Source organism: Pleurodeles waltl, chromosome 7 (assembly GCF_031143425.1).
Source record: "Pleurodeles waltl isolate 20211129_DDA chromosome 7, aPleWal1.hap1.20221129, whole genome shotgun sequence".
Classification (NCBI taxonomy): Eukaryota; Metazoa; Chordata; class Amphibia; order Caudata; family Salamandridae; genus Pleurodeles; species Pleurodeles waltl.
The window spans coordinates 805,820,621-805,846,833 of NC_090446.1; the positions used below are offsets into that span (position 1 = coordinate 805,820,621).

Consider the following 26,213-nt stretch of genomic DNA (forward strand, 5'->3'; position numbering starts at 1 on the left):
TTCCTGCCCCCGCCCGATGACAGTCCTCTTAGTCACATAAGAGCAGGATCACTGGAATTATGCAACTCTGCAGCCACTTCTTTTTTCGTCTAATTAATAATTTGACATATTTGTCACATAATACATCATGTGCTGCATAATCTGCGGATTTTAACAACATTTTTGAAAATGAAGAAAAAGGCAGCTCAGTGAAATAAAATATTTGCTCATTATCTCACAATTTAAGAACAGTTTATGGATCAAGAGCATTACAGTGAATTCAAGTAGATTATTCAAGGAACTAGACCTGCAGGTCTAGGAACATTTTTATAAACTTGAGGCCTGGTATATCTTTGCCACATCACTCTAGTTTACTTTGCCATTTTCTGCTCCTTGACAACTGCATACTCTTGTCTCGCCTTCTGCTCCCCTCTTCCTGACTCGAGGCCTGGGTCCAGGCTCTCTTTTGGACAGGTATCAGAACACACCAGAGAGGGAAGGAGCGACTGCTCATCATCAAGAGGACTGAGCGCTCTAACGTGAAGCAACACTGCCTCGTATCCCTCCCTGGCATTACACTGATAGGCAGATTAAACACTCAACAACGCAGTCACAAATGTACTCAACCAGAGGTCCAGCCCTATCCTAATCTCTTGTGATTTGATGTTTTATATAGTGTGGACTTCAACTCACAGGGTTTATGGGTGCTGCGCGTACTGGATTGTTAAAGACACTCGGTACAGGTATGAATTAAAGGTAAGTATATAAAACAAATAATACAGTACACCATTTGCTAGTGGAACACATAGGATTTTGGTACAGTGATAAGTAGTGTAGGTATTGAGACACTAGGTTGTGCAGTGTCTGAGGCATCACAGAGGATTAAAGCTCTTTGTTTCCTCGTGGGACCTCCTGCCAGGACAGACGGACCTTGCATGCAATTTGGCGATCGCAGATAGGCCTGGCAGCATTACAGGTTGGGGATTTGATAACGTTCTGGTTCATTGGCACTTCACTCTAGGGGTTTGTATTCCTCCTGTTAGAGGTAACAAGCATTGGCAATAGGTTTGCCTTATTAACGCAAGTGCTTTTTTGTGTCACTAATAGGTTTACACACTCAATAGGCTATCTTACATGCACTGTCACTCGTCTCTGCACTCCTGCATCCAATGCAATAACTCGTTCTTGCATTTACCACCTGTGGGTCGAGTGCATCACAGTGAGGTCGAGTAGGTAATTCATGTCACTGGGCCTGCAGGCTTGGTGACATTTGTAAGAGTTTTCCAGACCTGGCGCGCAACAGGGCAGACCTTCAAAGAAAACGGTTGGACGTTCCAAGCAGAACAGAGGTCTGGAGCAGGGCTGACTTCAGGAGTGGCCATTGAGTGATGACCGCACCCGGTCACTGGCTCCCACTAGCAGTCGGATGACTGATCCGACACGACCAGGGTCGGACTGGGACAGAAAATAGGGCCGAGCAACAACAACAAAAAAGTCGCTTCCATCTATAAGTTAGATAGCTGGAAAAGTGGTCCATGTTTGCAAAGAGGGCAGTTTTGAACTTGTTACGAGTGTTCTGCAAAGCATGGAAGACTGCATGGATTTGATCTTCCTGCAGGTAAAGTCTATTTTAATGTCATCGAAACCAACATTAAAAACCGACACAGCAGAACATAAAATAGGCCCACAGGGATTCCAAAAGGAGCCTTCACTATGAACTGTCAGACCCAGCCCTTCGGCCCCGCCTGACTGTCCTATTTGCCTGTCCGAACTAGTTCACAACTGACAGTAACAACCAACCCTTACCCGTCCTGCTTGCTCTTGCCTTCAACGCTGCTTACGTTTCTGTGGGTCAGCACGTTGGATAATGTGCATAGCTCAGCGGGTACCAATATGGTATTAGGTTCCAACTTTGTAGGCATAGGTGGTAAGTTTAGAATTTAATGATACATGGTATTCCATTTGTTATGTACCACTGGTTGAATTTGCACTCAGTGGCTGCATTCCAATTTCTTACAGAGGAAAACCGTAGGGCACTTCAAATTCTGCTTGCCATCCGCACGCTTGAGTAGTTAAAATAACGGAAAGTGGGGTACGGGGCGCCACCTAAAGGGCGAAGGCATCCGTCAAACAACACAGCATATCAAGGGCAGCACAGAGAAGAGACCACTTAGAGCGCTGTACTTATTGGCTGTCTGGGAGTAAGCAAAGGACGAAAGGTGACCAGTGGATATTGCAGCAGAACGAATACAAGGAGCTTGACTGCCTTTGTCGCTTGCATTTATGATCCTTGTACGGGGGTCTGTCGTACATAACCACTGACATCAGAACACTTACTTTTCCCATTCACTACAAATGTGTCAAGGGCATACTTACAGTTTTCTATTCTACTAGCTTTCACTGGATCCGTGACCGTAAACACATCGCCAGTCAATTTTGAATCCACCTCTCTCACACTCTCTGCAAATCTCGCGAGTCAAAAGAAAATCCCATTGGTGTCACGTGACTCAACCTTACGTCTAAAAAAAAAAAAAAAAGAATAGGTCAAAAGTGGGCGGCCATGTTCGGGTCAGGCTGCAGGCACTAGCCATTTCAGGCAGTAAACGAACAAACGTAAGTATGCCGCGTATCTTAAACTCCTCGCCTTAAAAAAATAAATAGATCGCCGTGACCATGCCTTAGAACTTGATAAAATGGACGCGGAACGTTCCAGTCAGAAAACGGACGCTTAAACTCCCCTGTGAAAAAAACGTATCATGTGGGTCTTGGGTGTCTTATCTCTCACTACCAGTATTTACGTTGCCAAGGCTACTCATGGTGACAACAGATTCTCTGACGTGACAGGCGTTGGGTTTCCACCTGGCTAGTTTCACACAGGCTGACCAGTTGTTTACGTCGGTACAAAAATTGGGAAAATGAACTAAAGCTGCCTTTTTCCCACACCCATATGTACTTTATTCAGTAAATATAGGAAGGGCACTTTAACCCCTTCGCTACCAGGCCTTTTCCCCTCAGGTGCCAGGCCTGTTTTTTGGCTATTTGGGGCAGTTCGCACTTAGGCCCTCATAACATTTTGTCCACTTAAGCTACCCACGCCAAATTTGCGTCCTTTGTTTCCAACATGCTAGGGAATCTAGAAGTACCAAGACTTTGTGGGTTCCTCTGAAGGAGACCAATAAATTAGCCAAAATACAGTGAAAATGTCGTTTAAAAAAAAAAAAAAATGGGGAAAAAGGGCTGCAGAAGAAGGCTTGTGTCTTTTTCCCCTGAAAATGGCATCAACAAAGGGTTTGCGGTGCTAAAATCACCAGCTTCCCAGCTTTCAGGAACAGGCAGACTTGAATCAGAAAACCCAATTTTCAACACAATTTTGGCATTTTACTGGGACATACCCCATTTTTACTATTTTTTTTAGCTTTAGCCTCCTTCCAGTTAGCGACAGAAATGGGTGTGAAACTAATGCTGGGTCCCAGAAAGCTAAACATTTCTGAAAAGTAGACAACATTCTGAATTCAGCAAGTGGTAATTTGTGTAGATCCTACAAGGTTTCCTGCAGAAAATAACAGCTGAAATAAAAAAATATTGAAATTGAGGTGAAAAAAACAGCCATTTTTCTCAACGTTTTACTATGTGACTTTTTCCTGCAATGTCAGATTTTTTTTAAAGCAATATACCGTTATGTCTTCTGGACACTTCTGGTTGCGGGGATATATAGGGCTTTTAGGTTCATCAAGGACCCTAGGTACCCAGAGCCAATAAACGAGCTGCACCTTACAATGGGTTTTCATTCTATACAGGGTATACAGCAATTCATTTTCTGAAATATAAAGAGTGAAAAATAGGTATCAAGAAAACCTTTGTATTTCCAAAATGGGCACAAGATAAGGTGTTGAGAAGCAGTGGTTATTTGCACATCTCTTAATGCCGGGGTCCCCATGCTAGCATGTGAATTACAGGACATTTCTCAAATAGACTTCTTTTTTACACAATGTCTTACATTTGGCAGGAAATTTTTTTAGAGAAAGACAAGGGGCAATAACACTTGTTTTGCTATTCTGTGTTCCACCAAGTCTCCCGATAGAAATGGTACCTCACTTGCATGGGTAGGCCCAGTGCCCGCAACAGGAAATGCCCCAAAACACAACATGGACACATCACATTTTCCCAAAAAAAACAGAGCTGGTTTTTGGAAAGTGCTCAGCTATGGATTTTGGCCTCCAGCTTAGCTGGCACCTAGGGAAACCTACCAAACCTGCACATTTTTGAAAACTAGACACCTAGGGGAATCCAAGATGGGGTGACTTGTGGGGCTCTCACCAGGTTCTTTTACCTAGAATCGTTTGCAAACCTGAAAACACTTTTTCCTCACATTTTGGTGACAGAAAGTTCTGGAATCTGAGAGGAGCCACAAATTTCCTTCCACCCAGCGTTTCACCAAGTCTCCCAATAAAAATGGTATCTCACTTGTGTGGGTAGGCCTAGTTCCTACGAAAGGAAATGCCCCAAAACATTATCTGGACACATCAAAATTATCAAATGCAAAACGACCTGTTTTTGTGGGGGAAGGCACCTGCATTTTTGGTCCTGGGCTCAGCAGCCATCTAGAGAAACCTACCAAACCCAGACATTTCTGAAAACTAGACACCTAAGGGAGTCCAGGGAGGTGTGACTTGCGTGGATCCCCCAATGTTTTCTTACCCAGAATCCTCAGCAAACCTCAAATTTAGCTAAAAAAATCAAATTTTTCCACATTTCTGTGTGGGATCACTCCACCGGGACACATTTCCTACTACCCAATGTTCCCCTCAGTCTGCTGGTAAAAATGATACCTCAATTGTCTAAGTGGCCAAGTGCCTGTGACAGGAAAGAGCCAAAAAGTGCAGCAGAATTTTTATCGTTATAGATGAGACAATGCTGGGTGGTAAGAATTTTGTGGATTCCTGCAGATTCCGGATGGTTCCATCACAAAAATGTGGAAAAATGTTTGATTTCCAGCAAAGTTGAAGGTTTGCAGGGCATTGTAGGTAAGAACATTGTGTGGGGCGCATGTGAAGCACACCACCCTGGAATCACCCAGATGCTTAGTTTTCAGATGTGTCTAGGTTTTGTAGATTTTTCTACATGGCAGAGTCCCAAAGTTCAAAAAGTGCAGCCCTCACCATTCCAAGTGGGACGATTTTGAGAGTTAGCCAAGCTCTCATTGCCCAAATGTAAAACCAAAACCCAAAATAATCAAATGTCCTCTTGCTTGCCGTGGGGTCAGATGTTTTTGTGTGCGGGGGAGAGCTGAAAGACTGTTACCCCATCAGTTGGGGTGGGAGCATAATCAGGCCCATACTGGTTTGTAGCCACCACCCCACTGTTTTATATATGTTTTTAATTCCCTGGCATCTAGTATGCTTTCTGCACCCCCCCCCGCCCCCCAGGAGTCGATCTGGGTTAATTTGGGCAGAACAACTTTGGCCCCATTTATTTGGGGTGGGGGTATGGCCATACCCCACCCTCTTATTTTGGAAAAAAAATCTTCCCTGGTCTCCGGTGGGCTTTCTGCACCCCTTGGGGGGTAGATGGGCCTTCCAAAAATATGGCCAACAGTAATTTGTCCCCCCAGGGGAGCGACCCTTGCCTGAGGGTTCACTCCCCTTGCGTGAAATTGGCGCGAAAAAAAATCCCTGGTGCCTAGTGGTTTTTGCCCCCTTGGGGTCAGATCGGCCTAATAAAAATAGGCCGTTCTGCCCCCAAAGGGGGCCAGAAATGGCCTAAAATAAAGTTACCCCCCAGGGGAATGACCGTTGCCTAAGCGTTCGCCCCCCCTTGCGTGATAATTGAAACAAAACAATAAAAATCCCTGTTGTCTAGTGGGTTCTGCCCCCCTTGGGGGCAGATAGGCCTAACAAAAATAGGCCCTGGCCTAAAGACAATTTGCCCCCCAGGGGAGCAACCCTTGCCTAAGTTGTCACTCCCCACATATAAAAAAAAAATCCCTGGTGTCTAAGGATGGTGCCAGGGGCAGATCAGCCTAATTACAAAAGGCCGATCTGCCCCCAAGGGGGGCAGAAATGGCCTACAACAAATTTGCCCCCACCCAGGGGGGCGACCCTTGCCTAAGGAGTCACTCACCTCACGTGAAACTGACAAAAAAAATTCACTGGTGTAGTGGTTTTGGGGCAGATTGACCTAATAAAAATAGGCCTAGCTGCCCCTAAGGTGGGCAGAAATGGCCTAAATACACTTTGCCCCCCAGGGGAGTGACCCTTGCATAAGGGTTCGCTCCCCATGTATAAAAAAAAAGTAAACATAAAAAAATATATATCCCTGGTGTCTAGGGGTTTCTGCCCCACTGGAGGCAGATCGGCATAATTTTAATAGGCGATCTGCCCCCAGGGGGGAAGGGGGGAGAAAAGGCCTACTAATATTTTGTCCCTCTGGGGAGCGGTCCTTGCCCCCGCTCTCCTTATGTATAAACTTAAATAAAAAAACAAAACTTCTTGGTGTCTAGTGGTTTCTGTCCCCCTTGGGAGCAGATTGGCCTTATTAAAAAAAGTAAACATAAAAGAATATATAACCCTGGTGTCTAGGGGTTCCCCCCCCCCGGGACAGATCATCCTAATTATAATAGGCCGATCTGCCCCAGGGGGTCGGGTCAGAAAAGGACTAAAAATACCTTGCCCCCCTGGGGATCGCCCATTGCCTGCCGCTCTCCTTATGTATAAACATAAATAAAAAACAAAACAAATTCCCTGGGGTCTAGTGGTTTCTGCCCCCCTCGGGCAGATTGGCCTGATAAAAATAGGCAGAAACGGCCTAAAAGTAAATTTGCCCCCAAGGGAGCGACTCTTGCCTAAGGAGTCGCTGTCCACATACATAAAACCCCCCAAAAAAACACAAATAAAATGATCCCTGGGGTCTAGCGGTTTCTACCCCGCCTGGGGGCAGATCGTCCTAATTATAATAGGCTGATCTGCCCCCGGGGGGGCAGAAATGGCCTAAAAATAAATTGTCCCCCTGGTAAAATATTCCCTTGTATCTAGTGGCCCTTCTGCTGCCCGATCGTATCGCGATCGGGCAGCAAAAATGCAGTGAGAGACATGAAAGGAGAGGAAAGGCCTTTCCTCTCCTTTCATGCCTCTCTCGCCCCTCCACGTGATCGGAGGAGAAATGCTTATGCATTTCTCCTCCGATCCGCGCTAGAAGCTGAGCTTCCAGTGCGGTAGGGGCAGCCTCTGATGAGGTCAGTGTAGGAGGCTGGACTGGCTTGTAGTGAGTACCAAGGGGTACTTACACCTTGCACCAGGCATCCCTTATTAGTGTATAGGGTGTCTAGCAGCTTAGGCTGATAGATAATGGTAGCTTAGCAGAGCAGCTTAGGCTGAACTAGGAGACAAGTGAAGCTCCTACAGTACCACTAGTGTCATATGCACAATATCATAAGAAAACACAATACACAGATATACTAAAAATAAAGGTACTTTATTTTTATGACAATATGCCAAAGTATCTCAGTGAGTACCCTCAGTATGAGGATAGCAAATATACACAAGATATATGTACACAATACCAAAAATATGCAGTATAGTATTCGAAAACAGTGCAAACAATGTATAGTTACAATAGGATGCAATGGGGACACATAGGGATAGGGGCAACACAAACCATATACTCCAAAAGTGGAATGCGAACCATGAATGGACCCCAAACCTATGTGACCTTGTAGAGGGTCGCTGGGACTGTAAGAAAACAGTGAGGGTTAGAAAAATAGCCCACCCCAAGACCCTGAAAAGTGAGTGCAAAGTGCACTAAAGTTCCCCAAAGAGCACAGAAGTCGTGATAGGGGAATTCTGCAGGAAAGACCAAAACCAGCAATGCAACCACGATGGATTTCCAGACGAGGGTACCTGTGGAACAAGGGGACCAAGTCCAAAAGTCACGATCAAGTCGGGAGTGGGCAGATGCCCAGGAAATGCCAGCTGTGGGTGCAAAGAAGCTGCTACTGGACAGTAGAAGCTGAGGATTCTGCAAGAACGACAAAGGCTAGAAACTTCCCCTTTGGAGGATGGATGTCGCACGCCGTGGAGAGTCGTGCAGAAGTGTTTTCCTGCAGAAAGACCGTAAACAAGCCTTGCTAGCTGCAAAGCTCGCGGTTGGAGTTTTTGGGTGCTGCTGTGGCCCAGGAGGGACCAGGATGTCGCCAATTGCGTCAGGGGACAGAGGGGGCGCCCGGCAAGACAAGGAGCCCTATCAGAAGCAGGCAGCACCCGCAGAAGTGCCGGAACAGGCACTACGAAGTGGAGTGAAACGGTGCTCACCCGAAGTTGCACAAAGGAGTCCCACGCCGCCGGAGGACAACTCAGGAGGTCGTGCAATGCAGGTTAGAGTGCCGTGGACCCAGGCTTGGCTGTGCACAAAGGATTCCCTCGGAAAGTGCACAGGAGCCGGAGTAGCTGCAAAACACGCGGTTCCCAGCAATGCAGTCTGGCGTGGGGAGGCAAGGACTTACCTCCACCAAACTTGGACTGAAGAGTCACTGGACTGTGGGAGTCACTTGGACAGAGTTGCTGAGTTCAAGGGACCTCGCTCGTCGTGCTGAGAGGAGACCCAGAGGACCGGTGATGCAGTTCTTTGGTGCCTGCGTTTGCAGGGGGACAATTCCGTCGACCCACAGGAGATTTCTTCGGAGCTTCTAGTGCAGAGAGGAGGCAGACTACCCCCACAGCATGCACCACCAGGAAAACAGTTGAGAAGGCAGCAGGATCAGCGTTACAGTGTCGCAGTAGTCGTCTTCGCTACTTTGTTGCAGTTTTGCAGGCTTCCAGCGCAGTCAGCAGTCGATTCCTTGGCAGAAGGTGAAGAGAAAGATGCAGAGGAACTCGGATGAGCTCTTGCATTCGTTATCTAAGGAAATCCCCAAAGCAGAGACCCTAAATAGCCAGAAAAGAGGGTTTGGCTACTTGGGAGAGAAGATAGGCTAGCAACACCTGAAGGAGCCTATCAGGAGTCTCTGACGTCACCTGCTGGCCCTGGCCACTCAGAGCAGTCCAGTGTGCCAGCAGCACCTCTGTTTCCAAGATGGCAGAGGTCTGGAGCACACTGGAGGGGCTCTGGGCACCTCCCAGGGGAGGTGCAGGTCAGGGGAGTGGTCACTCCCCTTTCCTTTGTCCAGTTTCGCGCCAGAGCAGGGCTGAGGGGTCCCTGAACCGGTGTAGACTGGCTTATGCAGAAATGGGCACCATCTGTGCCCATGAAAGCATTTCCAGAGGCTGGGGGAGGCTACTCCTCCCCTGCCTTAATACCTTTTTCGAAAGGGAGAGGGTGTAACACCCTCTCTCTGAGGAAGTCCTTTGTTCTGCCATCCTGGGCCAAGCCTGGCTGGACCCCAGGAGGGCAGAAACCTGTCTGAGGGGTTGGCAGCAGCAGCAGCTGCAGTGAAACCCCTGAAAAGGCAGTTTGGCAGTACCCGGGTCTGTGCTACAGACACTTGGGATCATGGGATTGTGCCAACAATGCCAGGATGGCATAGAGGGGGCAATTCCATGATCATAGACATGTTACATGGCCATATTCGGAGTTACCATTGTGAAGCGGTATTGACCTATGTGTAGTGCACGCGTGTAATGGCGTCCCTGCACTCACAAAGTCCGCGGAATTTGCCCTGAACAATGTGGGGGCACCTTGGCTAGTGCCAATGTGCCCACACACTAAGTAACTTAGCACCCAACCTTTACCAGGTAAAGGTTAGACATATAGGTGACTTATAAGTTACTTAAGTGCAGTGGTAAATGGCTGTGAAATAACGTGGACGTTATTTCACTCAGGCTGCAGTGGCAGGCCTGTGTAAGAATTGTCAGAGCTCCCTATGGGTGGCAAAAGAAATGCTGCAGCCCATAGGGATCTCCTGGAACCCCAATACCCTGGGTACCTGAGTACCATATACTAGGGAATTATAAGGGTGTTCCAGTATGTCAATGTAAATTGGTGAAATTGGTCACTAGCCTGTTAGTGACAATTTGGAAAGAAATGAGAGAGCATAACCACTGAGGTTCTGATTAGCAGAGCCTCAGTGAGACAGTTAGTCATAACACAGGTAACACATACAGGGTACACTTATGAGCACTGGGGCCCTGGCTGGCAGGGTCCCAGTGACACATACAACTAAAACAACATATATACAGTGAAATATGGGGGTAACATGCCAGGCAAGATGGTACTTTCCTACAGTCAGCACGCAATCGCGCACTGACATCATCAGACGCAACAGAGGGGTCGGGGGTGGGGGCGGAAGGGGAAGCAATTCCCCTTCCATCCCGGTCTAGGAGAGGGGGGGCTAGGCCCCTGGGAGGAGCGCTAGCACTTCCCCCGTGGGCCCCTAGCTGGATGTAATGGTTACGTTCTGGGCACCCGAGCGATGCTGCCCAGGACGTAACCGTTACATCCAGGGCACCCGAGGGGTTAAAATGTGTTCTGGATCTGTCTAATGACCCATGACTGATAATGAAAATAAAGACAAACGGAAATGCTATGTTAACAAGCATTTGCAATTTAATAGGTCTTGCATTTATGAAAGTTAGAGCTATTAGCGTTGTAAATGCCTAATAGGACTTTTCTTGCCACAGAAATTGGTTCACCCTGCTTCATAATTTGGTCCTTTCATGCCACATAATTCCAGTGATCCTGCATATAACTAAAGCACTTCCATTTCCCTTCTTCCTCTATCTGCAGCAAAAAACGGCAATGTTGCCATTTAGCATCCTAATTTAAATATACCATGGAGCGTGAAGGAGCAAGACAAAAGAACAAAAGTAGTGTCCCACACTAAAGTATATGGCCAGTTGTGCAATAATAAATGTAACATGGTCAGTCTGCTAGGCGTAACAAAACAGCCTCAAGGCAGGACAAATGTAAAGCATTTACCAATGAAATCAAGGAATTTATGAAAGGCCGGGCCAGGAATGAATGAACGTGATGGGCGTGAGATGGGCATGGTTAAAGTTCACAGAATAGATTACAACATGTTGAAAAGAGCAGCACTTGCGCGCTGCTCTGCTCAAACGAAAAAAAGAGCAGCACTTGCGCGCTGCTATACTTGACCTAAAAACAGGAAGGGGTTGTGTAAAAGAAAATATCGGAGATTTATGCTGCAACCACCCTCCACCAAAAAAAGTGTCCTAGAAACAGTACCCTGATATTAATCACCCCACCATTAATCACCAGAGATTAATCTAGAAGTGAGTGATGCTTCTTTCAACAGCGCATGGAACCAGATCGGGCTATCAACAGTTCTAGCTTCACTATGAACTGCAAAGCTGCACCTCGGAGTCCTTGTTCCAGTGAATAGTGTCAATGGCCTTACTTTAATGGGAACAGTTCAGATGTTTAGCCTCAAACTTGCCTGTAAGCTGTGTCTGAGACAGGAAGAAGTCCTGAGGTGTCACAGCCCTCTGTTCATAGGCAGATATCCCCCCACACACACATTGTTCTCACTTTGAACATACATCCAGCATAATCAATACCTATAATGACTAGTAAAGCAGTCATCAGCATACGGTTCCATGAACTGCTTTAGACACGTATACATTGGCAGGACCCTTAGCAGGCCTGCTGACCGCGAACATTTGTAAGCAGTGTGGTACAGCAGAGTATCTCACTCATCCAAGGCCCAAACGTGAACCTCAACTCATTAAAGTTGACTCTTTAACCTAACAGTGGGCCTACCTAGTCACACTAGTGATAGCACACTTTCACAAGCCAACTCGGCCCCTAGTCTGCAATTTAAAATTAGAACCGTATGCAAAGTCATTTTGAGAACACATCTGGGGCTTGGGGCTCCATGAGGAGTTTGTAGAACAGCTATAATCCTTTTTTAGCAATTTGGGAATTATGAAGGTGTGACCCAGTACTGACAGGATTCATATCCATAACCTGCTGGTATATACAAAGATCTGCAACAGGCACATTAGCCCATTGTTCTAGCTTGTTTACAACACATCAAAAAACCTGCATTCTCTTGGCTAGTGCGCAGTACCTTTTCTGTGGATCATGGCAATGCTTAGTCCAATTATTGCACAGTTCCTGCAAAGCATGCAAGCTACTGAACGTGAAACTCCACTAATGTTGAACAATAGCAACTCGACAGCTAAGAAACTTGCAGCATACTAAAGCAACAAACATACAAAAGATAAAGTAGTGCAGAAATCAGGCTGAAAACATGGAGTCTCGTAAGTTTCCAGTAGTTGGGCGGTGCGCTCAAGGTGGGTAGATACCAGAAAAGGCATGACATATGCATGCCTTTCGCTTATGAAATCAAGCGGATTTTAAAAGTCAAGCCCACGAACCAATGAAAGTGACAGGCGTGACATGGGTGTGGTTAGAAGCCCAAAGAGAGATTACAACAGGGACAGAGCGCTTGTGCGCTCAAACCTAAAAATGAATGTGTCCTTGTGTAATGTAACTGGTTCTGATTTAAAGTGCTCTAATACCTTCAAGTTGAGTTTGTGCAATAAAAAAACTAATACAAAAACATTATCCTCTTCTTTGCTGCTCAGCGGCCATGATAAGTACTCTTTATTCTTTTACTTTTTTCTTATTTTTACTGAATTGTTATTAATTAAAACTATAGATATATATTTTTGACAATTAGCTACTGGCATATTGGTTCTGTGCCGATCTTAGTCAGCTGCTTGCATAAGTTATTTACTTAACTTGTCCACACTGGCCAGGCTTATAACAATTTTCCTTTTTTTGCCAGATCTCTGTATTACAGTCATTTTGTTTTCTTTTTCAGTAAACTGGCAGAGAACAAACAGACACCCTGTCCTAATCCACCAATCTGTTTTCCCTTTAACCTCTGATTTCCTTACCTGTGCCTATCTCACTGGTGGTGTGTGGATGGGACCCCTTGCAACAGACCTGCATCTTGGGATTGACGCATCGCCTTCGGACCAGCCACTGTGTGACGCTTATCTTGGCACAAGCTCCTTGCATCTGCTGTTGACGGCAGTTTTGACAATGATGCCAAAACTCCTCACTGCAACTTTACCACTCATAGGAACCAAGGCATCGTCTCAGCTGCGCAGCTCATCCCCAAATGCGCTGGCATCACAAGACCCATCCACAGTACCATTGAAGTCGACGTAGCAGAACCTCACAATGCAGCCTCACTGCTGAGAACCAACGCATTTCCTCGGCTGCACAACACATCTTCAGCACAGAACCACGCATTGCTCTGCAACCCGGATCTAAGGTACTTTGGTTCAACTCGCCTATCTACGTCCCTGTACCAGCCCACACTCCATTGCGGTCAGCCTGAACTTTTAACTTTGCCTCTGGCTGGTACGACCAGATATCCCCAATAGCACTTCTTGCTTCTTGGAGCTATCTTTACTTACAACTTTGAAATTCAGTAACACCAGTTCTACTTACTGGATTCTTGTTAGTTTGGTCTTGCTTTATTTATTATATTCAGATCTATTTTTCTAACATGGAATCTTTTTGTGTGGTGTTTTCCCTGTTTTACTGTTTGAAGTGTTACCCTGACTACAGATGTGGTTGCTGCTTGACCAGGGCTCATACCCCAGTTAACCAGCAACCCAGTTTCTAACACCTGCCTTCACAGATTACAAAAAACTCACTTTGGGGAAGGGTCTTTCATCCGAAGACCAAATCGAACTCTGGACAGAAGTGAAGCAAGAACTGCAATGATGGCTCAATCATATGGAATCTTGGAACAGGAGGGCCATACTCAGTCTCGTTCCAGACATAGGCCCTCATTACAACCCTGGCGGTCGGTGTAGAAGTGGCGGTAATAACAGGCAGACGGAGAAAAAAATGGAATTACCGCCATGCAAAACCGCCACTTCTACACTGCGACCACCAGGGTGGTAACAACTGCTGGGCTGGAGACTTCGGTCTAGGGCTATTATGTCGTCTTGATGGAGTCGATCCAACAGTCCGATGCCACTCGCGAGGGAGTGCGGGCTAGTCACAGAGTCGCACAGACCCCGGGTACAGTACCTTTGAAAACAATGAGGAAACAGGAACGCTCCACGGAGTCGGGGAGGTGAGATGTCACTGAAGCTGGTGCCACGTCCGTGGAGGTGAGGGGTCGGTTCCTTACTGCTAGGCAGGGGAGGTGAGGCGGCGGTTCCTTACAGTTGGAGGGGAGGTGATGCGGCTTCAATGGTGAGGCATTGGTTCCTTACAACCCGGTGGGGTCGATTAATCCAGCACATCAAAATTTGAGGCGTCAACTTCGCAGTAACGTGATCACATCATGGGGCCACAGGTACTGCAATGGATTTAGGTGTCACGGACGTCAATAACACACCACTCTGGACTCAGGGCTATGGCTCCGGTGCAGGCAGGAGGGCAAAGTCAGACAGCAGTGACCGGTCCAATGTCGCTCTGGAGTTGATGTGCTTGGCTTCTTCTTGGTTGCACCAGAAGTCACTTCCAAGGACCCAGGGACTGGATTTGGCACTACTTGGCAAGTCAAGACTATCAGCACGAGAGCCCAGATGCTGGCTGATTAAGTCTTTGATGTCCCTGAGACTTCTTAACAGGAGGCAAGCTCAGTCCAAGCCCTTGGAGAACCATTGAAAGCAGGATGTATAAAGCAAAGTCTAATCTTTTCACTCCCAGGACAGAAGCAGTAAGTTACAGGCAGAGCAGCAGACCCTCCTACAGCTGTTCTTCCTGGCAGAATGCCCTCAGTCCAGAAGATTCTAACTTTGTGGGATCAGAGGTCCAGTACTTATACCCATTCCTGACATATGTCAAAGAAAATTATTTGTAGTGCACAAAATCCTGCCTTTCCTGCCCTGGCCCAAGACACACTCCATGGGGTTGGAGACTGCTCTGCGTAAGGACAGGCGCAGCCCTTTTCAGGTGCAAGTGTCAGCTCCTCCCACCACTCTAGCTGAGGAAGACCCATCAGGATATGTAGGGCACACCTCAGCTCCCTTTGTGGAACTGTATAGAGTGAATTTGCAAACAGCCCAACTGTCATCCTGACCCAGCCATGTAATCCACAGACAGGCAGAGGCACAGAAGATGTATTTATAAATTGTGAGTCCAGAGGCCCCAAACTCCATATGTCTATCTGCCCCCAATGGGAAATTACACTTAGAAGATATTTCAAGGCAATCCCCATGTTACCCCTTGGGAGAGATAGGCCTTGCAATTGTGAAAAACAAATTCAACAGTATTTCACTATTAGGACATGTAAAACACACAGGACATGTCCTACATTTAAATACAATACACCCTGCACATGGGGTGACGTACATGTAATAAAACGGAAGGGTTGGGCCTGGCAAGTGGGTGCACTTGCCAGGTGGAAATGGCAGTTTAAAACTGCCCACACAGACACTGTAGTGGCAGGTATGAGGCATGTTTACTGGGCTAATAATACAGTGGGCACAATCAGTGCTGCAGGCCCAATGGTGGCATTTGATTTAGAAGCCATGGGCACAGATGGTGCACTATACTAGGGACTTACTAGTAAATCAAATATATCAATCATGAATAAACCAATCACCAATACCATTTAGGTAAAGAGCACTTGCACAGTCAAAAATAGGAGGTCAGAGGCAAGACGTTTGGAGATAACCCTGCAGAAAGGGCCATTTCCAACAGGGCTCATTTAATAACCTCCTAATACTTTATTGTTTGTGAACGTCTGGAAGACATCAGATTGGTCATCAGATACTCAAACAGATGTATAAGGAAGTCTATCACAAAATCACAAAGTAGTACGTTTTCAATAATTTTTTCTGTGAATATTGATCAGCTTTAAACTTGCATAATCCGAAGCCTCCAGGCCTGTTATGAAATTGAACATTTTATAGCATATGTGGAATAGAATTTTCAAGTCTACTAAGGACACAGGTGAGGATTACCCCACCCAAAAGCATATACTTACCGTAGCGTACAAAATGTATATTTGTTTGATTGAATGTGTCTACATATTGATACCCACCATAGGTTTGTTATTTGAACACATTGGAAATAGATATAGCAGCACTATAGCCCTCATTATGACATTGGCGGTAAATCCCGCTTACCGCCACACTGAAGGCCGCCAACATACCGCTGCGGTTCTGAATATCCGTTCACCATATTATGACACATTCACCCCAATCCAACAGCATACTGCCACATACACAAATCCGCCAGACCAAAGGTAAGTGATAAAGTGTCGGTCCCAAGACCCATACCGTTACGCCAACAAAACAACGCCCATCACATTATGACCCAAGAATCACCACAGCAGACATTCAGTGGCAGTAAACCATTGGCTGTACGTACCGCTGCACTCAGAATGGACACCCACATACAAAACAACACTACATTCACCAATGCTAAAGACATACACCTGACACCCATACACACACCACACCCACACCGCTATAAAACACACACCCACATTACCCACAACCCCTTATGAACACCAATTGCCACAAGGAGACTGAGACTAAGAGCACAGAGACAACTAGACACACACACCACTTACACCCATACACCCCTCACGTACTCTACATCACACACCCCACCACATTACTCAACACACCCTCTCCAACACACATCACACAACACCAATGGCACCACAAAGGCACCCCCGTTTCACTGAGGAGGAGTTAAGGGTCATGGTGGAGGAAATTGTCAGGATAGAGCCACAGCTCTTTGGAGCACAGGTACAGCAGATATCTATAGCAAGGAAGATGGAGCTATGGCGGAGAATCGTGGACATGGTCAACGCCGTGGGACAGCACCCTAGAACAAGGGACAACATCAGGGAGAGGTGGAACGACCTACGGGGGAAGGTAGGTTCCATAGCAGCAAGGCACCAGCTCGCCATACAGAGGACTGGCGGTGGACCCCCGCCTCCTCCCCCACAGCTCACAGCATGAGAGGAGCAGGTACTGGCGATACTGCATCCTGAGGGACTCCCTGGAGTAGCCAGAGGACTGGACACTGGTAAGTCAATATTTACTACCTATCACCCCCCAATACCTGCATGCCATCTCACACCCACACCCTCACTCCCATCACTCCACTGCATCCCACACACTGCACCTACACATCTCACTAACCCCAATGCCAAGCCCTGCATGCCATACCAATGCATGGACACCACTCCCAGCCCTGCATGGACACCTATCACTAAGGCATGCACAGCATAGGGAAACTAACAATACCACAATACAACACCATACACAAACAAAAGCTGGCAGGGCAACACCAACCAAAGAGGGGAAGCTATGGAACCACAAATGTCATACACTTGAAGCATAATACATCATTTACATCCCCACAGGTACCCCAGCCAATGTCGGTGGAGGGGAGATGCCACCACCATTCAGTCCCCCAACAGAAGAGGGCCCCAGTGATGACAGTAACTCTGGACTTCTGGACTTCTGGATCTGGAGGACCTACCTGGTCCATCAGGGACCACTGGGCAGCCAGTTTCCCAAGCCCACTCACAGACCACCAGAGAGCCTCCCCCATCGGGAACCAACACCACAGCACCCTCCCAACTAACCCAAACCTCTGTCCCCAGGACACGTCAATCAGCACTTTGCCCACCTGTACAGGGACCCCAGGGCACACCTCATACCCACGACAATCAGGGAGCTGGAGTCAGTGGCAGTGGGCAGACCATACAGGGGCACAGGCCAACAGGGAAACTGGGAGGACTGCTGTGCAGCAGGGGAGGACAGGAGCAGGGAACCGATGCTCCAGGAGGCACTCTCCGAGATCCTGGGAACCTACCAACATTCCCAGGATATGATTGGCCAGATCCTAGACAACGTGCAGGAGAACAGGTGGCTGCAGGAGGGACAGTATCAGGGGATCAGGGAGGACTCGCAGGCCATTAATAACACCCTGATCTCCATAGCAGGGGTGCTGGCAGACATGGCCAACATCATAAGGGAAGCAACAGCACATCAGCAGGCCCCTACCATTAGCCAGTCAACTGAACAGCTCTCCACTTCCGCTGCCGCTAGTGGCCAGGAGGCCCCGCTACAGGAGCCAGAGGCCACCAGCATCCCTCTCCCTGCAGAAGGTGGACCACCCCACAAACGTTCCCTGCAAACCAGACAAAAGCCAGAGACACTTGCCAAAACCACTGCCAGGAAATGAGACTCTCCTTACTGTCCCCCTTATGTCCCACTCAGTCACCTTGTCCAATACCCTGGACTTTCCTCCATCATAACCCCATTCCATTGCACGTTCCCCTCTGTTTCTTAGCACTAAAATAAACACCCTTGGAAAAAACTCGACTACTAGTATTTCATGTAGTAAAAAGTTTTATTGATTGAAACAGCTACATCCATTGCAAATAAACTGTACACAGTGAGAGCATAGAAAGAATGACCTGTTGCTGTCTGTAGTGATCACATCAGGACATTGTTGTCATATCACCAACATCTGTAAAATGATAATCCATAGATGACAGTAAGTAGAGGTAACAAGTGGGTAATGCCAGCATGTCACAGCCACAAAGAATAGAACAATAGTCATAGAAATGTGAAGTTGCACTGTCTCACCTATGTGTCATTGGAAGTACTGACGGATAACAGATGTTCCGTTGTCTACATCCTCATCCTCTGCCTCCTCCTCCTCACCGTCCTCAGGGTCCACTGCTGCCACAGGGGCATCTCCAGTCACCTCCTCCTGCAGAGAAGATACATGGGGGGTCATTCTGACCCTGGCGGTCTTGGACCGCCAGGGCGCAGAACGACGGAAGCACTGCCAACAGGCTGGCGGTGCTTCAAAGCCCATTCCGACCGCGGCGCTAAAGCTGCGGTCGGAAAACCGGGTCCGGCGGGATCCACCTGTCAGATGGAGGCACCTGAACCTGGCCTTCAGGAGGCCAAAGGTCCTCAATGATCCTTCTGGTTCACCCATGTGCCTCATTATAACATTCTTCAGCCCTGGTCCTGGCATTCCTCACAGGAGTCAGCAGCCACGATAGGTTTGGGTAGCCAGAGTCACCTGCAGGTATTGAGGGACAAGATTTAGCCACACACCATCCTATTAGGTTAACAGCAGAGGCATACCCTAACATACACCTGGTGGGGACCAAGGCTCACCTGTAAGCCACACCCTGTGCTTCTGTAGTTGGGCCATCACATTTGGGATGCTGCTATTCCTCAGGACAAAGGCATCATGTACCGACCCAGGATATTTAGCATTGACGTGGGAGATGTACTGGTCCGCCAGGCACACCATATGCATATTCATGGAGAGGAAACTCTTACGATTCCTGTACACCTGTTCATTCTTGGAGGTGGGGGAACAAACGCAATATGTGTTCCGTCAGTCGCACCAATAATATTGGGAATATGTCCCATTGCATAGAATCCAGCCTTCACAGTGGCTAAATCTTCCACCTGGGGGAAAGCAATGTAGCTGCACATGTGTTTTACCAGGGCAGACAAGACTTGCCAGCATGATTGAGAACATTGGCTGTGACATTCCTGCTGCCAAGCCCACTGTCACTTGGAAAGAACCAGTTGCCAGGAAATGGAGCACTGATAGAACTTGCGCAAGAGGGGGGGGGATCCCAGTGGGATGACGGATAGCTGATATCAGGTCAGGCTCCAACTGGACACACAGCTCTGTGATTGTTGTCCTGTCCAGTGTATAGGTGAGTATAATGTGCCTGTCCTCCAGTAGCTAAGTCCACCAGGAGTCTGTACATGGGGGTATGTCTCCATCTCCTATTCATCCGCAGCAGTAGGTATCTAAGGGACACATGAGTGAGTAGGCTGTCACATTTGGTACAACTATACCACAACAGCAGTCCACATCGTGCAAATATGTATTGGGACAGTGTAAATTTCAAAGTATGTGCATATTTAACCTTTGACGCAGCAATTATCGATAGGCATGTTCACCCACCCTGAAATGGCGACCGCCTGTGCTGTGTGGAGGGACAGGTGAAAGTTAGGTAATTTCGCTGACGTTGCGCGTCGTGGCGGTAAGTGGCCGTGAACCGCCATGCAATTCCTCATTGGCTAATATTGGGCCCTATGGAGTACAGTTTGCCAATGGGGATGTACGCTGGCGGTGACGGTGTACACTGCTGTGAATGTGACCGCCATTTTCTAAATCATTCCTCACTTGTTTCCTGACCTTCCACAGAAGAAGACCTACACTGCATGTGCTGCTGTGACCTGTGTCTTGATCCTACCATGGCACTTGTGACCGGGGAAAGGGCCCCAGCCTTCACTTCGGAGGAGTTGGAGCGACTGGTGGATGGGGTCCTACTCCTGTACGGACTGCTGTATGGACCTCCAGACCAACAGGTGAGTACACTGTGGGCACGATGCATGTGGCTTGGATGCATGGGGATGTGTGTGAAGGCATTGTGTAAGGGGGAGATTTTCTGTTGGTGGTGTACATGTCGTGCACTGGGCAATGTGTGTGCCAGTGATGATGGAAACAGGTATGGTGGGCCATGTGTGTGACGGCCTGGACTGTTATTTTAAAGGTGTTCTCCTGTCTTCATTGCTTCTGCAGGTCAGCACCCATCAAAAGAAGGGAATATGGCATGCCATCGCCAAGGAGGTGCGGACCCTGGGGGTCTATAGCAGGTGGAGCACCCACTGTCGGAAACAGTGGGAGGACCGGAGACGCTGGGCACAGAAGACCACGGATGCCCAGCTGAGCATAGCCTCCCAACGAGGAACGGGTGCCCATCGACCCTGACACCCCTGATGGTCTGCTTACTGGCGGTGGCCTACCCTGAGCTGGATGGGCGCTTGAGGGAATCACAGCAGCCACAAGAGGGTGAGTACAGTGGGTATCATTACAAATTTCGGCTAGTGGGGTGGTATCTGGGACGTGGTTGTGTGTTAGTGTTAGTGGGTGCCCCTAAGGCCAGGCCAGACATTGCACCGTGGGTCCTCTTACTGGTAATGGTTGCATGACAAATACAAGTAACCTAGCTTGTTAGTAGTCACTTTGAGGCAGGGCTGCGTGGGTCCCAGGTTTGCTGCAGTTAGCGGTGTGTGCTCCTCATCATGCCTTGGTGACTAGCCATATGACTGGTAGTGCAATGCATATTGCGTAGGCCTGTTCCCCGTGTGTGAGGGTGCTGTCTCCAACGGTGGTGCTGGTGCAGTCATTGACCCAGTGTATCCTTTGTCTCTCTCCACCCCTTTCTTCTTTTGTCATCCTTTCCTTGTGTGCATTAGCATCATCTGGAGGAGGAGCAGGGGCACCGGAGACAGAGGGAGCTGCATCCCACATGATCCCGGAGGCAGAATCCACTGACGTTGAGGGAACCAGTGGGACGGAGGGTGAGGGGAGCACGACGGCGGAGACTGGAGGGGACAACACAGGCTCTGATATTTCCTCCGATAGGAGCACCCTGGTGGAGGCGGACACCTCTGTGAACACCCCAGCTGCAGGTACAGCCGCCACCCCCATACGAGCATCGCCCTACCAGTAGCCCCTCAGCGAGTTGCCTGTGCCCGCTCACCCAGGAGGGCAAGCATCTCATTCGCCCCAGGCACTTCAGGCCCTGCCCCAGTCAGCCCTGCTGTCCTGAGTGAGGAGGCTATTGACCTCCTGAGATCCATCTCTGTAGGGCAGTCAACCATTGTGAATGCCATCCAGGGGCTGGCATCCCAGATGCAGCAATGCAATACATTCCTGGAGGATATTCACGGTGGTTTGGCGGCCCAACAGAGATCGATTCAGGCTTTGGCCTCTTCTCTGATGGCAGCCATTGTCTGTGTTTCTACCGTTCCCCCCTCCAACTCCCACTTCCCAGTCCCATTCTCCTCAACCCCAATCCATCCCAGGCACACATATAGGCGAGCATGCACACAAGGCAACACACAAGAGTGGCACAGGCAAACTCAAGCACCACACTTCATCCCACAGGCACTCACACAAACACCATACAGTTACAGACATGACAACATCCACTGTCTCCCCCTCCTCCTCCTCCAGCTCCCTCCCAGGCTCGTCCACACTCACACCTGAATGCACTACATCTACATCCACTATCAGCATCACCACACCAAGCAGAACACACACCTCACTGGCAGACACCTTCACAACAACAATGCACACGTCCTCTATGTCCTCTCCCACCCTATCTGTCCCCCTCGCAAAGGACACAAACGCAAGCACTCAGACACCCAACAGCCATCCACCTCACATCAGCATACAGCCCATGCACCTGCACCCAAATCCAGCAGACATACACCTCCAACAACCACTCCCTCATCCTCCACTTCAATTACTCCTCCCTCCTCCCACCCCAACGTCCCTAAAAAGCTCTTCTTTTCCCAAATTGACCTCTTCCCCACCCATGCCCTGACCTGCACGTATGGGCAGGGTACCAAGGACACAGCCCAGCACCTCAGCCTAACAGTCCACGGGGACAGTGGTAGCACCGCCTACTCATGGTGGTAAGGATACCAGACCTAAAACACAGAAGGGGAAGGAGCCAGCACCACCAGGGAAGAAAGGGAAGAGTCCTGCACCACCAGGGAAGAGTATGAAGAGTCCTGCACCAGCTGTGAAGAAGGGGAAGGAGCCTGCACCAGCTTTTAAGAAGGGGAAGGAGCCTACACCACCAGGCAGAGAGGGGAAGAGCCCATCCACACCTGCCAGGAAGGGTAAGGGATCTACGACCAATGGACAGGAGGAGACGAGGCACTCTACACCAGCGGAAGCTGTCAGGCTAACACCGCCACCACCACCAGCTGTCACAGGGCCCCCACCGCCAGCTGTGGAAGTGCAGCCATCAGGGAGTGCAGGGGCTGGCCAGGAGGCTACTTCAACCACCACCTCAATGCAGCCATCAGTGAGTGCAGGGCCTGCCCAGGCGGGTCCTCCAACTACCACCACAGTGTAGATATTGGACAGTGCAGGGGCTGCCCAGGAGCCTCCTCCAACTACCACCACAGTGCAGATATCGGACAGTGCAGGGGCTGCCCAGGAGGCTCCTCCAACCATCGCCACCACAGTGCAGCTGTTACCACTGGCGGACACCATGAAGGCCACTCTCCAGGGGCTGCTGTGCGGGCTGCCCCCTCCAGATCCAGTGGGCAAGTCACCCACTACAGAGACTGTGGCCTTGCACTCCCCAGGACAAAGCAGTGGGCATGTTGCCCCCTCCAGAACCTGTGGGAAAGTCACCCACGCCAGAGCCTGTTGCCTTGCACTCCGCAGGACAAAGCAATGGGCGTTTTGCCCCCTCCAGAACCAGTGGGAAAGTCACAAACTCCAGAGACTGTGGCCTTGCACTCCCCAGGACAAAGCAATGGGCATGTTGCCCCCTCCAGAACCAGTGGGAAAGTCACCCACTCCAGAGACCGAGGCCTTGCACTCCCCAGTGCAAAGCAATGGGCATGTTGCCCCATCAAGAACCAGTGGGGACGTTCCTGTATTCGGCTGAGGAGCCCTCCCGATGCCTCTGAGGTGCCTTCCCACTTGCAAAATGCCCCTGCAGTGTTCTCTCCGACTGTGTCAGGAAACAGGTTGGCCTTGGACTGTGCCCTGTGGGCTTGTGTGCCCTCTTGACTTTAGACTGAGCATTGGCCCTTTATTGACATTTGTATATATTTCGTTAATGTGGTGGATTTTGCTATGCTAATACATTGTTGTTACTCCAGCATTATTGTCCGTGTTTTATTATTTTGTGTGTCTTGTGCGATTGGTTTACATGTGCAGCTGGTTGTGTGTGTGATGTGTGTGTGTCTGGTGTGTCATGCGTGTGTGTGTCACTCTCGTTTTCCTCCCACGCTCCCTTGTGTGCTAGGCGGCTGTACTCACCATTGTCATCTTCGTCGGCATTGGTGTTCCAGGCAGAGCATGATCTAGAGGATCATCAGGAAGACGTGCAGTTCCATGGCAGCGTGGTTCCTCTCTGTGTCTCCAATGGTGAGTCATTTCACTTCTGAGCTCTGTTTCTGGCAGGCTTTTGTTGGCGTTGGTACTGCCCCGGAAAAGGTGGCGGTTTGCAGTGTCTCCATATGGTGAGTGGTACTTTGTTACACAGGTAGTGATGGCAGCACTTTGCCAGCACTCATGTATGAGAGATTTCAAATATGAACAACCACAAACAGACCATACATTTTATCCATTATAAGGTCATCCCCTGTACATAGTACAGTTTGACTACCCTCTGGTCCACCAACGCCATGGGCAGTCTTTTCTACCTGGGGTGCGACTTGACTTGAACTTTGGACAGGGGGTTCAAGTGGTCAAGCCAAGATGGTGTGCATTCCAAATAAAAGGTACACGACCAAAGAAGGAACATAAGAGAGAAATTGCATGTTTTATTCAGGCAGGGATAATGTAGTATGACCCCACACACACAGAAAAAGCTCCCTGTGCTTCAAGCTGTCTCTGTTTTGTACTGAGAAAACAAATCCCATTATAATGGCCTCACACTGCTGTAGGTTTTGAGTTTGTTGTGTGTATACACTGCATCATATGACAGAGGCATCAAAACTCATTTGCTGAGGGGTAGCACTCTACTCCATGGACTCCTCATGCACAGGCTCTTACAGTTGAGCCAGAACCATAACTCGGTTCATGCTCGGCTCTCAGTCAGCTCTCGTTGTTAATGTTTTGGCTCGCCCACCTCTACCTGTACGGTGAAGCCAAGGAAGAGGCAGACAGTGAAAAAAGAAAGAAGACTTCTCACCAGGGTGTCTGTTACCTGAAAGGAATGTAAATGCTTATTATTGGTTAATCAGTACATCTAAAGACTTCTTGGGAGCCTGTATATGACTTTAATTGATGGGGTAATCTGAGTCTTCATGGTGAAAAAGATTTATTGTTTTTGGCTGGGGACGCCTACTTCTGCATTGTCAGGTGCAACATTGGCTACATGGATCATCTAACACCCGAAAACTGCAGGCACCACGCATACTTCAACCCCTCCAAAGTCAGTAATGCAAAGGGCAAAGATGACCCCGTAACGCTGCCTAGTTGACTGACCAATACAACAATCATGCAATATGGTTGGGACAGGACTCAAGTGCATCAGATCCCCGTTATTTAACCTATTCCTGAGCCCAGCATCCGGGTGCATACAAACATTAGTACAGATTGACTGATTACTTTTTTTTTTGTCTGAAACCTTTCAGGCAGTCTTGAGTTCTCCTTTTAACTGAAAATCAAAAACATTAAATATGGGTTCCCAAGTGATCCAAACTCAGACCCTCCCTTTTCAACCCTTATGTCGCTCTTTTAGCACCCTTAATAAGTACCTTTGGTTTCTCATACTACTCCTACACAGATTACACCCAGCTAATTGTTAAATTGGTGTGGGATCATGAACCCATTCAATCTGGATTTAGATAATGCATGTCTTGTGTAGCCCTTTGGATAACAACCAAACTGAAATCTTGGTCTTTAAAAACCCATCATATTGGGCCTACAGAGCTTACTCCTGCTCTACTTCCAAAACAGGTACCAAAAAATTGGTCTAGCCTGTTTATTAACTTTTGATCCATTTGAGCAAGAATGTATTTCCCTTCACTTACCTGCATGTTGCCCTTTGTTTTCCCTCTGTTTTCGGGGAGGAACAATCACGAAAGACAGAGCCTGACTGGAGGTTGCTCAATTCAAAACACAGAAATCAACCAGAGCAACCTGTACTCTTTGCTTACCTCCATGTTTGATCTTCCAGTAAGTCTTTTTCTGCATTCTAACCAGAGGTGAGGCTGTGCAGTAGGACCTCAAAAGGGTTTGAGAACTCTAGTCTTGAATATCTCAAATTTTTCCTCTCCTATCACTTACATGCTGTTTATTATCCTCATTTTCCTTGGGGTGCTAGAATTTGTGTAATCCTCTGGCTAGTAACAATATACAGCTGTCAACTCAACTACCACCTCCTTACAACACTCTTAGACCAGGGAAGACTGCACCGGAAGAAGGAGGCTGGAAGAAGACTGCTGACTCCTGCTGGAAGAAGATGACTCACTCAAGGACTTCTGAATCCTGCTGGCACCCAAGGACTAGGAATTCTCTCCAATGGTCAAGTGGTTGGCCCAATGTTTACCTTCTTCAGGCACAAAATGTAGAAGGACTCCTGAAAGCAAGAGAATCTAGCTGACCAGAGAGAGCTGGACCTTTCAGGAGACATGGCTGGAGAGAGAGAGAGAGAGAGGGAGAGAGGGAGAGAGAGAGAGAGAGAGAGAGAGAGAGAGAGAGAGAGAGAGAGAGAGAGAGAGAGAGAGAGAGAGAGAGAGAGAGAGAGA

The 26,213-nt window shown here is 48.4% G+C and overlaps 1 protein-coding gene across 1 annotated transcript in view; it reads right to left on the reverse strand.

Annotated features, from left to right (window-relative positions):
• Nucleotides 1-26,213, reverse strand: part of SPDL1 (spindle apparatus coiled-coil protein 1) — a 210,834-nt gene that overhangs the window by 145,469 nt on the left and 39,152 nt on the right. Inside the window, exon 2 of the mRNA XM_069201714.1 lies at nt 2,356-2,498. The gene's annotated coding sequence lies outside the window, so the exon portion shown is untranslated. The remainder of the gene's footprint in view (nt 1-2,355; nt 2,499-26,213) is intronic.